At 40.5% G+C, this 15599-nt stretch overlaps 1 protein-coding gene across 5 annotated transcripts in view; it reads right to left on the bottom strand.

The window, feature by feature from the left end:
* ZFYVE9 (zinc finger FYVE-type containing 9) overlaps nucleotides 1-15599 on the bottom strand; it is a 208383-nt gene that overhangs the window by 143796 nt on the left and 48988 nt on the right. Inside the window, exon 1 of one of the 5 annotated variants that reach the window (XM_033226368.1) lies at nucleotides 13879-13899. The exons of the other annotated variants lie outside the window; for them this stretch is intronic. The gene's annotated coding sequence lies outside the window, so the exon portion shown is untranslated. Of the gene's footprint in view, nucleotides 1-13878; nucleotides 13900-15599 lie in introns of those variants that run through there. 5 annotated transcript variants of the gene reach the window in all.

The raw sequence follows: 15599 nt of genomic DNA on the forward strand, positions 1-15599 counted from the left end.
ATTATAAATGGCGATGGTTACACAACTCTGTGAATACACTGAATTTCACTGAATGTATGTTTAAAAGTGAATTTTATGATATATGAATTATATCTTAAAAACCAGTTTTTTTAAAAAGAAGTCTTCATCCATATTATTATTATTTAAGCCTTGAACACTCTCCAAACTTTGCGCCTGCCATTGTCAGTTGCCTCTTACTTGTCCTCCTCATTCTATCCAAGACATCACTTCTTCCATTAAGTCCTTCTGATCTAGGTCTGAGATAGATGCTTCTTCGATCTTGTGTACCTTTTACCCCTATCAGAGCACTTATCAACTGATGCATGATTTTTCTAAAACTGTCTGTCTCTCCCTTCCAGGCTATTAAGGTTTCTCAGGATAGAGACTGCTTCTTTTGTCATTGTATCCCTGGTGTATGATACCATGTATAATACAGAGTATATGCTCATACTTGTGAATCAAATTAAAATAACTAAAGGATTTACTTTCAAAGAACTTCCACCTAGGAAATGGTCCCATACAAAGGATCCCAAGAGTTGTACTAGGACCACTAAAACTTCAATGTACTTACTACTTCAAAGTTTATTAATGCCAACACATACTAAAGAACAATTCAAGGCTGGGCACAGTAGCTCTCGCCTGTAATCCTAACAATTTGGGAGGCCAAGACAGGCGGATCACCTGAAGTCGGGAGTTCAAGACCAGCCTGACCGACATGGAGAAACCCTGTCTCTACTAAAAAATACAAAACTAGCCAGGTGTGGTGGCGCATGCCTGTAATCCCAGCTACTCAGGAGGTTGAGAAAGAAGAATCACCTGAACTTGGGGGGCAGAGGTTGCGGTGGGCCGAGATTGTGCCAGGCCGAGATCGCGCCATTGCACTCCAGCCTGGGCAACAAGAGCAAAACTCATCTCAAAAACAAAATAAAAAGAACAATTCAGACTTAAACCATGTTTTCTCAAGGATTTGTGCTGTCTATTCACAATCACAACTTAACAGAAAGTTCCTATTAGTTTGATGATTTACCTTTAAAGAAAGAAAAAGTATGATTCAAGAGTGTGACTACAGCAATGGAATATTTGGCAAAACTGAGTCTGGAATTTTAAATCAACCATTAGCAATATGTAACAAAGCTGGTTTGATATTTAATCAAAATGAATATCTTTTATGAAGTCAGTGGAGTTTGGTGGAAGGAACACTGTTACAAAAATCTGGCTGATCCAGGCTTGAATTCATGTTCTATTATTTATTATTATTATTTTTTAATAGAGACAGGTTTTTGCTGTGTTGCCCAGGCTTGTCTGGAACTCCTGGGATCAAGCAATCCTCCTGCCTCAGTCTCCCAAAGTGCTGGGATTACAGGCATGAGCCACCAAACCCAGTCCATGCTCTATTATTTAATAGCTGTTGCTACTTTGAGCAAGATAACCTCACTGAATTTCAGTTTCTTTACACTTTATATGAAAACTATACTTTGCAGGATATTTTTAATGGTGATGAAGGTGTTTATATAAAGTGCCTTGCACAAACCTGATATGTAACTGCTCAATAAATGATAGCTATTATTATTATTCATCAAAAAGCATTTTGTGTGAAAGAATTAGAAGAGAAAGGCAAAGATGAAATTTGAACCATGAAACCAACCAGTGGACTAGTTTATACAATTAATAATCCATTAGGGCCACTGGTCTTAAGTGATCAACTCAAGTCTGAACAATGAAACAGAAAAATAGGAACAAAAAAGTAACCTGATGTTCAACTTTCTGAAGAGGCTAAGTAAATTTGATCCTAAAAAGACACCTTTGAATATGAACACCCTTACTCACAGTGGCAGAAAAAAGAAATGAAGTAAACTCTGAAAAGAGCTTTATTCCTGTAGATCAAGACCAAAATACATTAAGAGAATAGGATCTGGGAAGCTGACATTGTTGCTTCCCCACATTCACACAGGGCTTCAATTTCCAGGATATCCATCTGGCATCTTTCACAAACATCAAATTCCCAGTCAACAGCTATAAAGAACAAGGTGATTGTTTTCACCTAGTATACACTAAACAAAAAGCAGAGTAGTTTAACAAATATTGGAAAATGTGGTAACAGATGTATCAAATATACATAGGCCTTGAAATCTCTAGAACAGCCACTGATTTGCGATTGGAACTAAAAGAAGGAGCATGTTTAATTCTCATGTCTGGAGTAATCAGACTCAAAATGACATAAATTTGCATAAACATGACATAGGGACAGAAACTATTGAGATATACAACATCCTGTGATGGTGAATTTTACATGTCAACTTGACTGGGCCAAGGAACGCCTAAACATTTGATTAAATATTATTTCTGGGTGTGTCTGGGAGAATGTTTCCGGAAGAGATTAGCATTTCAATGGAACTGAGTACACCAGATTGCCCTCCCCATGATATAAATACATACCTACATATATATAATTCTGTGTGTGTACACACATAATGAGACTTATTAAATGAAACTGACTCACAAACTTATGGAGGCTGAGACATCTCATGATCTGCTGTCTGCAAGCTAGAAACCTCTATCTCTGGGCTGCGCACGGTGGCTCACGTCTGTAATCCCAGCATTTTGGGAGGTCGAGGTGGGCAGATCACCTGAGGTCAGGAGTTCGAGAAGAGCCTGGCCAACATGGCGAACCCCCGTCTCTACTAAAAATACAAAAATTACCCAGGTATGGTGGCAGGCACCTCTAGTCCCAGCTACTCGGGAGGCTGAGGCATGAAAATGCTTGAACCTGGGAGGTGGAGGTTGCAGTGAGCCGAGATTGTGCCACTGCACTCCAGCCAGCGTGACAGAGCGAGACTATCTCAAAAAAAAAAAAAGAAACCTCTATCTCCTTCTGGTTCTGTTTCTCTAGAGAACCTAAAGTAGTATATAGATTGTCTGTCCATGACTGAAATATTAATACCATATTAGTCCAAGTCTATATCTCCAATTTTGAGATGGTAGATATCTCTTGGATTTTCTTTGCCAACAGAATTATAGAACTGTCTACCGCCACCCCATACACACATATACACTTTCATCACAAGATAAAATACCATGTTCAGGGAAAACCTATCTACCTAACCAGTTTATTAGCCTGGTGTGAGCTCTTGACCTAAGGTGAATGATTTACAGACCCTTCTATGCTATGCCCGAGAGATACAGCTACAATAGCTGCCTTTGGATTCTGTGAGATATTGTCATATCCTTATAACTCTTATTTTTTTTCTAACTTAGCTCCAGGGGATTGCCTTAACCTACAATAAGAATCTTAACAAATATATCCCAATGGCATGATATAAATTAAGGCAAATGGCATCAAAATCAGTTTCAACTTTAATAGGACACAAAGATCAGACACTAAACTGAGATAGTCTATGATCTACAAGTAGATAACAAGAGATAAATTCATGGAAAGAGGGATGGGTCTTTTTTCAGATCATTCTAGGTGGCCAACTAACAGGGAGATATAATTTGTATACCACATATTGTGTGAACCAAGAGTAATAATAAGAGTATACATAGACTTCCAGTTTCTAGTGCAGCATTTAAGAAGCTTGGAAGTCACTATTCTGTCCGAACAACAAAGTGAAAAGACTGAAACATCAACAACTCTTCTTAGATCCATAAAAGAAGTGAGGTGGCCAGCCATGGTGGTTCACACCTGTAACCCAGTGCTTTGGGAGGCCAAGGTAGGAAGATAGCTTGAGGCCAGGAGTTTGAGACTAGTCTGGGCAACATAGCGAGACCCAGTCTCTATTAAAAATAAATAAATAAATTTTAATTAGCCAGGCATGGTGGTGCACACTTGTAGACCTACTCAGGAGACTGAGACAGAAGGATCACTTGAGCCCATGAGTTCAAGGATATAATTGATTTGTTTTTCTAAGACCACCAGAGTGAGCACAAAAGAACCAGCGAGTAGGCAAGGCTAAAAGCAAAACTGCAAATTTATTCTTTGGTCATCTAGCTCCAGGGAAAAAGATATGGGGGTGAAGTCTGTCGGCCTCCCGCAAAGGAGGCCGAGAGAGTCGCCCGGTAGAGCTCTCGGGCGGAGTTCCTGATGCAGTCCCGACAAGAATAGGGGCTGAGGAAGCCCGCGCCTCCCGTCTGCCGGGAGCGGCTTTTCTAGGAGTGGAAGGGCAACAGGCGGGGCACGGACGTGTCGGGGAGGGGGAGGGGCTCCGCAGGTGCCACCAGGTAAATCTTGGTCTCTTCGGATTGACATCACCTGGCACATGCCCGGTTGATCTGCACCTTCCTGGGCGCCGGCTGCATTTTCGCGCACACAGGAAAAGTTGATGATGAAAAACCCCGAAGTGCGCCATCCTGCCTCCCCTCCTCCAAACAATAGTGAGTTACCACTGCACTCCAGACTTGGCAACAGAGTGAGACCTCATCTCTTTAAAAAAAAAAGCTGGGTGTGGTGACTCTGCCCTGTAGTCCCAACACCTTGGGAAGCCGAGGTGGTCAGAGAGCTTAAGCTCAGAAGTTCAAGACCAGCCTGGGCCACTTTGCGAAACCCTATCACTACAAAAAATACAAAAATGAGCCGGGTGTAGTAGTGCATGGCTGTAGTCCCAGCTACCTGGGGAACTGAGGTGGGAAGATTGCTTGAGCCCAGGAGGGCGAGGCTGCAGTGAGCCCAGATCATGCTACCACATTCCAGCCTAGGCAACAGAATAAGGTCCTGTCTTCAAAAAACAAAAAACAAAAAACAAAACAAAAAAATTCACAGCACAAACCACTGACACAAATTTGAAGGGACAGACAGGTGAATACAAAAAAAGTCACAAATTACCGGAGCAGAAACCCACAAGCAGGAACCTCTGTGGGAACCAGAGGTCAGGCAGAAAAGCTTGAATTATAACTGACAAACTGCTAGAGGCTTAGTGTGGACAACTCTGAGAGTTAAAAACTTCAAGCAGACTCCCACACTTTTGTGGGAAGCTTGACCTAGATCTCACAGCATCAAGGGGGAAATCCCCTCATTTTTCTACAAGGGAAAGGGGAAAGGGAACCATTTTGAAATAAGCCAGAGCATTCTACTCTTTTTTCTTTTTTTTTTTTCAGACAGGGTCTCATCACTCTGTTACCCAGTCTGGAGTGCAGTGGCGAGATCTCGGCTCACTGCAACCTTCACCTCCCGGGTTCAAGTGATCCTCCCGCCTCAGCCTCTTGAATAGCTGGGATTACAGGCGCAGGCCACAACGCCCGGCTAATTTTTGTATTTTTAGTAGAGACGGGGTTTCACTGTTTTGGCCAGGCTGGTCTCAAACTCCTGACCTCAAGTAGTCTGCCCACCTCAGCCTCCCAAAGTGCTGGGATTAGCAGGCCTGTGCCACCCCAGCCTAAGAGCATTCTATTCTTAATACGGTCTGCCCTCAGCAGAAACTATTTGACCAAAGCCTTACCTGCTGTGGTTATATCAGAGCCTAACTGACCTGGGGAAAGCTCCAGCCCATTCTTCCTGTCCCCTCTAAACAGGGGAGAAAACTGAGAAGCACCTGTGAAGTTCACAGTCCAGGAGCAGAAGCTTGCTAAAAGACTGAGACTTAATTGTAGAACTATAGAATGCTCCCCTTCCCCCAACAGCTTATCATATTACTAAAGGTCTACTTTCAGCAGTTCCTCTTATCCAATATATCATGTCCAGCTATCAAGAAAAGATTACAAGGCATAAGGTTAAAAAAAAAAAAAAGTTTCAGGAGAAAGAGCAAACATCAGAACTAGACTCAGATATAGCAGAGATGCTGGAATTATCAGACCAAGAATTTAAAACAACTATAATTAATATGCTAAGGGCTATAATGGGTAAAGTAGACAGCATGCAAGAACAGATGGGCAATGAAAGTACAGAAAAATTCTAAGAAAGAACCAAAAAGAAATGCTAGAGATCAAAAACACTATAACAGAAATGAAGAATGCCTTTGATAGGTTTATTCAGAAGACAGGACATGACTGAGGAAAGAATCTCTAGTTTGAGGATATCTCAATAAAAACCTCCAAACCTGAAGCAAAGTGAAAAAATAAAAAAAAAAAAAATAAAAAACCAGAACAGAATACTCAAGAACTGCGGAACAAATACAAACGATGTAACATACGTGTAATAAGAATACCAGAAGGAAAAGAAAGAGAAAAAAAATTTTGTAACAAAAATGACTGAAAATTTCCCCCAAATTAATGCCAAGTACTGATTCCCAGATACAGAAAGCTCAGAGAACACGAAGCATGAAAAATGCCCAAAAAAACCCTATACATAGTTATATTCAAACTATAGAAAATCAAAGTTTAAAAAAAAAAAAAAAAGATGGGGCCGAGAGCGGTGGCTCACGCCTGTAATCCCAGCACTTTGGGAGGCCGAGGTGGGCAGATCACGAGGTCAGGAGATCAAGACCACACTGGTTAATACAGTAAAACCCTGTCTCTACTAAAAAATACAAAAAAAAAAATATTAGCCAGGCGTGGTGGCAGGTGCCTGTAGTCCCAGCTACTTGGGAGGCTGAGGCAGGAGAATAGCGTGAACCTGGGAGGTGGAGCTTGTAGTGAGTCGAGATTGCACCACTGCACTCCAGCCTGGGCAACAGAGCAAGACTGTGTCTCATAAAAAAAAAAAAAAAAAAAAAAAAAAAAGATGGGTCTGCAACCCCACCACTTTGGGAGGCCAAGGCGGGTGGATCATTTGAGGTCAGGAGTTCAAGACCAGCCTGGCCAACATGGTAAAACCCCGTCTCTACTAAAAATACGAAAATTAGCTGGACAGTAGTGGGACAAGCCTGTAATCCCAGCTACTTGGGAGGCTAATGCAGGAGAATTGCTTGAGCCTGGGAGGTGGAAGTTGAGGTCAGCCGAGATCGGGCCACCGCACTCCAGTCTGGGTGAGAGAGTGAGATGCTGTCTCAAAAAAACAAAGCAAAACAAAAAAACACTATACCTACAGAGGAGTAAAGAAAATAATTACAAACAATTTATCCTAAACAAGAAGAAAGAGGAGTGAAGAAACCATATAAGCAAGAAGAAGAGAAAAAAAAGACCTAAAAATCTATAAAATTGTCCTTCAAACGTCAAGATTATATCAATAATCACTTTGGGCTGAGCATAGTGGCTCACGCCTGTAACATCAGCACTTTGGGAGGCCAAGGTGTGCAGATCACCTAAGGTCAGGAGTTCGAGAGCAGCCTGGCCCACGTGGCAAAACTCTGTCTCTTAATAATACAAAAATTAGCCAGGCGTGGTGGCGCGTGCCTGTAATTCCAGCTACTCGGGAGGCCGAGGCATGAGAACTGCTTGAACAAGGTAGGCAGAGGTTGCAGTGAGCCAAGATCATGCCACTGCTCTCCAGCCTGGGTGACAGAGTAAGACTTCATCTCAAAAAAAAATACATAAAATAAAACTTTTTTTTTAATTGCTTTGAAGGTCAATGGTCTAAATGCACCAATCAAAAGACAGAGACTGTTGGAATGCATCAAGAAATAAGACCCGGGCCAGGCACAGTGGCTCATGCCTGTAATTCCAGCATTTTGGGAGACTGAGGCAGGTGGATCACTTGAGGCCAGGAGTTCAAGACCAGCCTGGCCAACACAGTGAAACCCCGTCTCTACTAAAAATACAAAAAAATTAGCCAGGCATGGTGGCCACACCTGCAATCCCAGCTACTCAGGAGGCTGAGGCACGAGAATCATTTGAACCCAGGAGGTGGAGGTTGCAGTGAGCCAAGATCACACCACTGCACTCCAACTTGGGCAACAGAGTGAAACTCTGTCTCAAAAATAAATAACTAAAAAATAAGACCCAACTATATGCTATCTACAAGAAACCTGCTTCAAGTGTAGACACATATAGATTAAAAGTAAATGGATGGAGAAGCATATACCATGCCACACCAATCAAAAGAAAACAAGAGTAGCTGTATCAATTTTAGAGCAGAGTTCAGATTGAGGAATGTTATCAGAGATGAAGAGGGGCATTACATAATGATAAAGGGGTCAATTAATTCTCAAGAAGACATAACAGGCAGGGCACAGTGGCTCATGCTTGTAATCCCAGCACTTTGGGAGACCAAGGCAGGCAGATCACCTAAGGTCAAGAGTTCAAGACCCGCCTGGTCAACATGGCGAAACCCCGTCTCTACTAAAAATACAAAACAAAACAAAAAAATTAGCCAGGAGTGATGGCGGGCACCTGCAGTCCCAGCTCCTTGGGAGGCTGAGGCAGGAAAATGGCTTGAACCTAGGAGGCAGAGGTTGCAGTGAGCCGAGATCGCATTCCAGTCTGGGTGGCAGAGCGAGGCTTCATCTCAAAAAAAAAAAAAAAAGACGTAATCCAAGCCAGGCGCAGTGGCTCATGCCTATAATCCAAGCACTTTGGGAGGCCAAGGCAGGCGGATCACCTGAGGTCGGGAGTTCAAGACCAGCCTGACCAACATGGAGAAACCCCCATCTCTAGTAAAAATACAAAATTAGCCAGGCATGGTGGTGGTGCATGCCTGTAATCCCAGCTACTTGGGAGGCTGAGGCAGGAGAATCGCTTGAACCCAGAAGGCAGAGGTTGACGTGAGCCGAGATCGCACCATTGCACTCCAGCCTGGGCAACAAGAATGAAACTCCGTCTCAAAAATAAAACAAAACAACACAAAACAATACAAAACAAAATAAATAAAATAAAATATCTTTAGCATGTTTGAGCCTAACAACAGAGTGTCAAAATATATGAGGCAAAAACTGAGGGAACTGCAAGGAGAAATAGATAAACAACAGTCTCCACTGTTACAGCTCTACCAGACACCCCTGTATCAGAAATGAACAGATCTAGCAGGCAGAAAATCAGCTGAACTCAAAACACTATAAATAAAATGGACATTTGTAGACTACTTCATCCAGCAACAATAAAACACGCATACTTCTTAAGCTCACATGGGACATTCACCAAAACAGATCACATTCTGGGCCATAAAATACATCTTAACAAATTTGAAACAATTAAAAAGAAAGAACAGAAATCATACAATGTCTGCTCTCAGAACACAAAGGAATCAAAATAGATATCCATAACAGAAAGCTTGAAAATCTCAAAATACTTGGAGATTAAAAAACATACTTCTAAATGAACACATAGGTCAAAAAGAAAACTAAAGAGAAACTTTAAAATATTTTGAAATAAAGGTGAAAACACAACAAAATTTGCAAAATACAGCAAAAGCAGCAGTTACAAATTTATAGCATTAAATCCAAGAATTCAAAAAGAAGAAAGATCTAAAATTGATCACCTAAGCATCTACTTTAGGAAACGAGAAAAATAAGAGCACTATAAATCCAAACTAAGTTGAAGAAATAATAAAAATCAGAGCAGAAATCAGTGAAATCAGAAACAGAAAATCAATGGAGAAAAATCAATGTAAAAGCTGGTTATTTGAAAAGGCTGATAAAATCAAAAGCCTATAGCCAGGCTAACTAAGAAAAAGAGAGGACAGATTCCATGGACATTAAAAGGATAAGGAATACTATTTATAACTCTATGGCCACAAATTTGATAACTACATGAAATGGATCAAATCCTTAAAAGACACAACCTGCCAAAACTTACCCGAGAATATAAACAGACAATATGAATAGGACTATATTAAAGAAATGTAATCAATAGTTAATAACCTTCCAAAACAAAAAGCACCAGGCCCAGATGAATTCACTGATGAATTCTGCCAAAAATTTAAAGAAGAAATTATACCAAGCCTCTACAATCTCTTTTAGAAGAGAGAAGCAAAGGAAATACTTCCTAACTTATTCTGAGGCCAGCATTACCCTAATACCAAAACCAGACAAAGGCATTATAAGAAAAGAAAACTAAAGACCAATATTTCTCATGAACATCAATGCAAAGATCCCCAATAAAATATTAGCAACTCAAACGTGACAATGGGCCAGGTGAGGTGGCTAATGCCTGTAATCTCAGCACTTTGGGAGGCCAAGGAGGCAGGCGGGTCACCTGAGGTCAAGAGTTTGAGACCAGCCTGACCAAAATAGTGAAACCCTATCTCTACTGAAAATACAAAAATTAGCCAGGCGTGGTGGCGCACACCTGTAATCCCAGCTACTCAGGGCCTGAGCGACAGAGTGAAACTATGTCTCAAAAAAACCTGACAACGTATAAGAAGAATTATAGACCACAACCAAGAAGGATTTATTCCAGGTATATAGGCTGGTTCAACATTTGAAAATCAGGCCGGACGCAGTTGCTCACACCTGTAATCCCAGCACCGTAGAAGGCCGAGGTGGGCAGATCACTTGAGGCCAGGAGCTCAAGACCAGCCTGGCCGACACAGCAAAACCCCGTCTCTACTAAAAACACAAAAAATTAGCCAGGCATGGTGGCACATGCCTATAATCCCAGCTACTCAAGAGGCTGAGGCACAAGAATCACTTGAACCCAAGCCTATAGCCAGGCTAAGAAAACACAACAACCCAAGGGGCAGAGGTTGCAGTGGACCAAGATCGTGCCATTGCAATCCATCCTGGGCACAACTCTGTCTCAAAAAAGAAGACAAAGAAATTTTTAAAAATTTGAAAATCAGTTAATGTAATCCATCATATCAACAGGCTAACCAAGAAAAATCACATGATCATATCAACAGATGCAGAAAAACCTAACAGCAAATTCTAATTGATTCATAACAAAACTCTCAGTACAGTAGGAATAGAGGGGAATTTCCTCAACTTGGTAAAGAATACCTATTAAAAAAGCCCTACAGTTGGCCAGGCATGGTGGCTCACGCCTGTAATCTCAGCACTTTGGGAGGCCAAGGGAGGTGGATCACCTGAGGTCAGCAGTTCAAGACCAGCCTGACCAACATGGTGAAACCCCATCTCTACTAAAAATACAAACATTAGCCGGGCGTGGTGACATATGCCTGTAATCCCAGCTACTTGGGAAGCTGAAGCAAGACAATGACTTGAACCCAGGAGGCAGAGGGTGCAGTGAGCCAAGATGGAGCCACGGCACTCTAGCCTGAGCAACAAGACAATGATGTCCCCTCTCACCACTACTTTTCAACATCATACTGAAAGCTCCCAGCATATTCAATAAAGCAAGAAAAGGAAATAAAAGGTATACAGATTGGGAAGGATAAAACAAAACAATTTTTGTTCACATATGACATGACCATCTATGTAGAAAATCTGAAAAAAAATTACCAAAAAAACTCCAGGAATAAGTGATTATAGCAGGGTTACAGGATACAAGGTTAATATATAAAAATCAATCACTTTCCTGCATACCACCAATGAACAAGTCAAAGTTAAAATTAAAAACACAATACAATTTTTATGTTGGCACCAAAATAAACAAAACGCTTCTGTATAAATCTAACACAATATGTTCAAGATTTACATGAAAAAACAACAGAACTCTGATAAACACTATCAAAGAACTAAATAAATGAGAAGATATTCCATGTTCATGAACAGAAAGACTTAATATTGTCAAGATGTCATTTCTTCCCAACTTGATCTACAGATTCAACACAATCCCAATCAAAATCCCAGAAAGTTATTTTATAAATATTGACAAATTGATTCTAAAATTTATATGGAGAGGACAAAGACCCAGAATAACCAACACATTATTGACAGAGAACAAAGTTTGAAGCCTAACACTACCCTACTTCAAGACATACTGTAATCAAGACAGTGTCAAATTGGTGATAGACAAATAAATCTATAAAACAGAACAGAGAGGCCAGAAATAGACACACACAAATATAGTCAGCTGATCTTTGACAAAAAAGCACAAGTAATACAATGGATCAAAGATAGTATTTTTACAAATGGTACTGGAACTAGACATCCACATACAAAAAAGGATAAATCTAGACACAGACCCCCTATACGTTTCACAGGAGTTAACTCAAAATTAATCAGAAAACTAAATGTAAAACACAAAGCTATTAAACTACTAGAAGATAACAGTAGAAAATCTAGATGATCTTTGATTTGGCAATGACTTTTTAGATACAATACCAAAGGAATGATCTATGAAACAAGAATTGATGAGCTGGACTTCACTAAAATTAAAAATGTCAGCTCTGTGGCCAGGCACAGTGGCTAACATCTGTAACCCCAGCACTTTGGGAGGCGAAAGTGGGCAATCACTTGAGCTCAGGAGTTCAACACCAGCATGGGCAACATGACAAAACCCTGTAGTACCAGCTACTCAGGAGACTGAGGTGGAAAAATGGTTTGAGCCTGGGAGGTCGAGGCTGCAGTGAGCTGTGATTGCACCACTGCACTCCAGCCTGGGTGACAGAGTGAGAGACTGTCTAAAAAAAAACAAAAAATAAAAATTCTGCTCTGCAAATGACACTATTAAGAGGATGAAAAGACAAGCCACAGACTGAGAGAACATACTTGAAAAAGATGTATCTGATAAAGGTCTATTATCCAAAATACACAAAGAACTTTTAAAACTCAAAAATAAAAAAAACAAACAACCAGATCAAAAAACAGACCAAAGACCTGTACAGACACTTCACCAAAGAAAGTATACAGATGGCAAACAGGCATTATAAGATACTCCACATTATATGTTATAAGAAAAATACAAATTAAAACAACCATGAGATTCCACCACAACCTATTAGGATGGCCAAAATCAGGAAGACTGACAACACCAAATGCTAGAGAGGATGTGGGTGCAACAGGGACTCTCATTCGTTGTTATGAGGATACAAAATGGTACAGCCACTTTGGAAGACAGTTTGGCTGTTTCTTACAAAACTAAATATACTCTTACAATATAATCAGCAATCGTGCTCCTCAGTATTTACACAAAGTAGCTGAAAACATGTCTACACAAAAACCTGCACATAGACGTTTATAGCAGCTTTATTCATAACTGCCAAACTCAGAAGCAACTAAGATGTCCTTCAGTAGGTGAATGATAGGTAAATAAAAGCTGTGGTACATCCATACAATAGATTCAGCACTAGAAAGAAATGAGCTCTCAAGCCACAAAAAGACATGGAAGAACAAACGCATATTTCTAAGTGAAAGAAGCCAATCTCAAAAGGCTACATACTGTATGATTCCAAATATGTGACATTCTGGAAAAGTCGAAACTACAGAAATAATAAAAAGATCCGTGATTGTCAAAGACTAAGGGAGAGGAATGAATCGGCAGAGCAAAAAGATTTTTAAGGTGGTGAAAACACTCTGTATTATATCATGATAAATGACAACATTAAACATATGTCCAAACCCATAAAATATACAACACCATTGAGTAAACCCCAAAGTAAATGATAATCTTTGGGTGATAATGATTTTTCCATGTAGGTTCTTAAACTGAAACAATTGTGGAGGATATTGATAATGGCAGAGGCTATACATATGTGAGGGCAGGAGGTACACAGGAAATCTCTATTTTCCTTTCAATTTTGCTGTGAACTTAAAGTTGCTCTAAAAAACAAAGTCTACTAAAAAAAACAGAGTATATATAAAGCAGTGTTATGAGTCACTACTAATCCAGTCAATGCAAGTGATATATTTCACTTACAAAGTACCAATTGGAAATCTAGCCAAATTGGTAGGTCCACAAAATCATATAGCTTTATACTTGCAATAAAATTAGATTCTATGCATGCTCCTATCTTGACAACTCTTTGTGAGCATTTAGGGCATTGTTTCTAACTTTTAACCACATCAAATTTGAAAAGAACATAACCTGAATTGTCTCAGCCAAAGCTTAGGGTAACAGTTAGATGTAACAAATCCATGCTCAAATTACTTGTATTAAAGAACACTACAGGCTGGGCACAATGACCCACACCTGTAATCCCAGCACTTTGGGAGGTCGAGGTGGGCGGATCACCTGAGCTCAGGAGTTCAAGAGCAGCCTGGGTGAAATCCCATATCCACTAAAAACAAAAAAATTTTCTGAGCGTGGTGGCAGGCGCCTGTAATCCCAGCTACTCCGGAGGCTGAGGCAGAAGAATCGCTTGAAGCCGGGAGGCAGAGGTTGTAGTGAACCGAGATAGCGTCACTGAACTCCAATCTGGGTGACAGAGTGAGACTCCGTCTAAAAAAAAAAAAAACACTACAATATTATTTAATGATAGCCCAAAGAAAATCTCTGCCTATAGGTGCTCTTCCCATGTAGCTCCCTATTCTTCTAAAGTCTTTACCACCTCCATTCAAATGACTCAGATTTCTATAAACATCACCTCGCACTCAAAAGCCAAGGCCACAGCTTCACCTATCTGATATGAAATACTTCTCCATCTGGTTGTTCCACTATACCTCAAATTTCAAACAGTGAACCTTCACATTCAACAGGAATATTTTCTCAAGAGAGCTGTCTACTTTCTCTACATCCTCCCCTCTACCTTCTACTTAGGCTCTCACTCTTCTCTGGCTTCCCCACCATTCTTGTTTGAAGTCACTGATAACTTCCATATTGTTAAAATTAATGGACACTTTTGGTACATTATTTCTGTAGTTTCAACTTTTCCAGACACATATTTGGAAACTAATGGTCCTAATTTCATCTGACATCTTAGCAACATTCAATTATATTAGATCACATCCTCCTCCTTTATGAAACTCTTCTTCCATGACTTGTGTGATACTACAAATTCTTACTTTCTTCTATTTTTTTGACATCTATCTCTCACCTTCATCCCTGACTCCTCCTCTTCTACCCAATCTTAAATGTTGAAATTCCTCAGAGTTCTGTACTCAATCCTCTTCTTTTCTCAATTTATACTGTTTTCCAAGAGAATTATATCTACTATGATTGCTTCAAACACCATCTGTTAAGAAATTCCAATTTAAAAGAGTGACCTGTTTTCTGGGTTTTAAAGCTATACATCTAAGCGCCTACTCAATGTCTCCATGTCCCACAAACATCTCAACACATACATCTATTTTCCTTTTTTTTTTTTTTTTTGAGACGGAGTCTCGCTCTGTCACCCAGGCTGGAGTGCAGTGGCCGGATCTCAGCTCACTGCAAGCTCCGCCTCCCGGGTTCACGCCATTCTCCTGCCTCAGCCTCCTGAGGAGCTGGGACTACAGGCGCCCGCCACGTCGCCCGGCTAGTTTTTGTATTTTTAGTAGAGACGAGGTTTCACCGTGTTAGCCAGGATGGTCTCGATCTCCTGATCTCGTGATCCGCCCGTCTCGGCCTCCCAAAGTGCTGGGATTACAGGCTTGAGCCACCATGCCCGGCCAACATACATCTATTTTCATACTAATCAATATTTTCTTCTCTATTCTCTGTATCATCTACCCAGTTGTTCATGCTATAGTCATTCTCTATCACTCCCTCTCCCCATAATGCTCACAATCAACATTCAATCATGTCCTTGTTTAATGAAAACCAATTCACTTTTCTGTCTACAACTACTACCTTGGTCCAAGCCACTATTATCTCACATCTGGACTACTGAAACATTATCTTCAATAATATTCTTATATCTACTTCTGCCACCTCCTCCTCTAATCCACTCTCCATTCAGCTATTCAACTGATATTTTGAAAGATCTATTCAAGTGATTCTTCTACTTGAAATTCTTCAATTGTTTGATATTAAAT

The sequence above is a fragment of the Trachypithecus francoisi genome, unplaced genomic scaffold (genome assembly GCF_009764315.1).
Source record: "Trachypithecus francoisi isolate TF-2019V2 unplaced genomic scaffold, Tfra_2.0 Lachesis_group12, whole genome shotgun sequence".
Lineage (NCBI taxonomy): Eukaryota > Metazoa > Chordata > Mammalia > Primates > Cercopithecidae > Trachypithecus > Trachypithecus francoisi.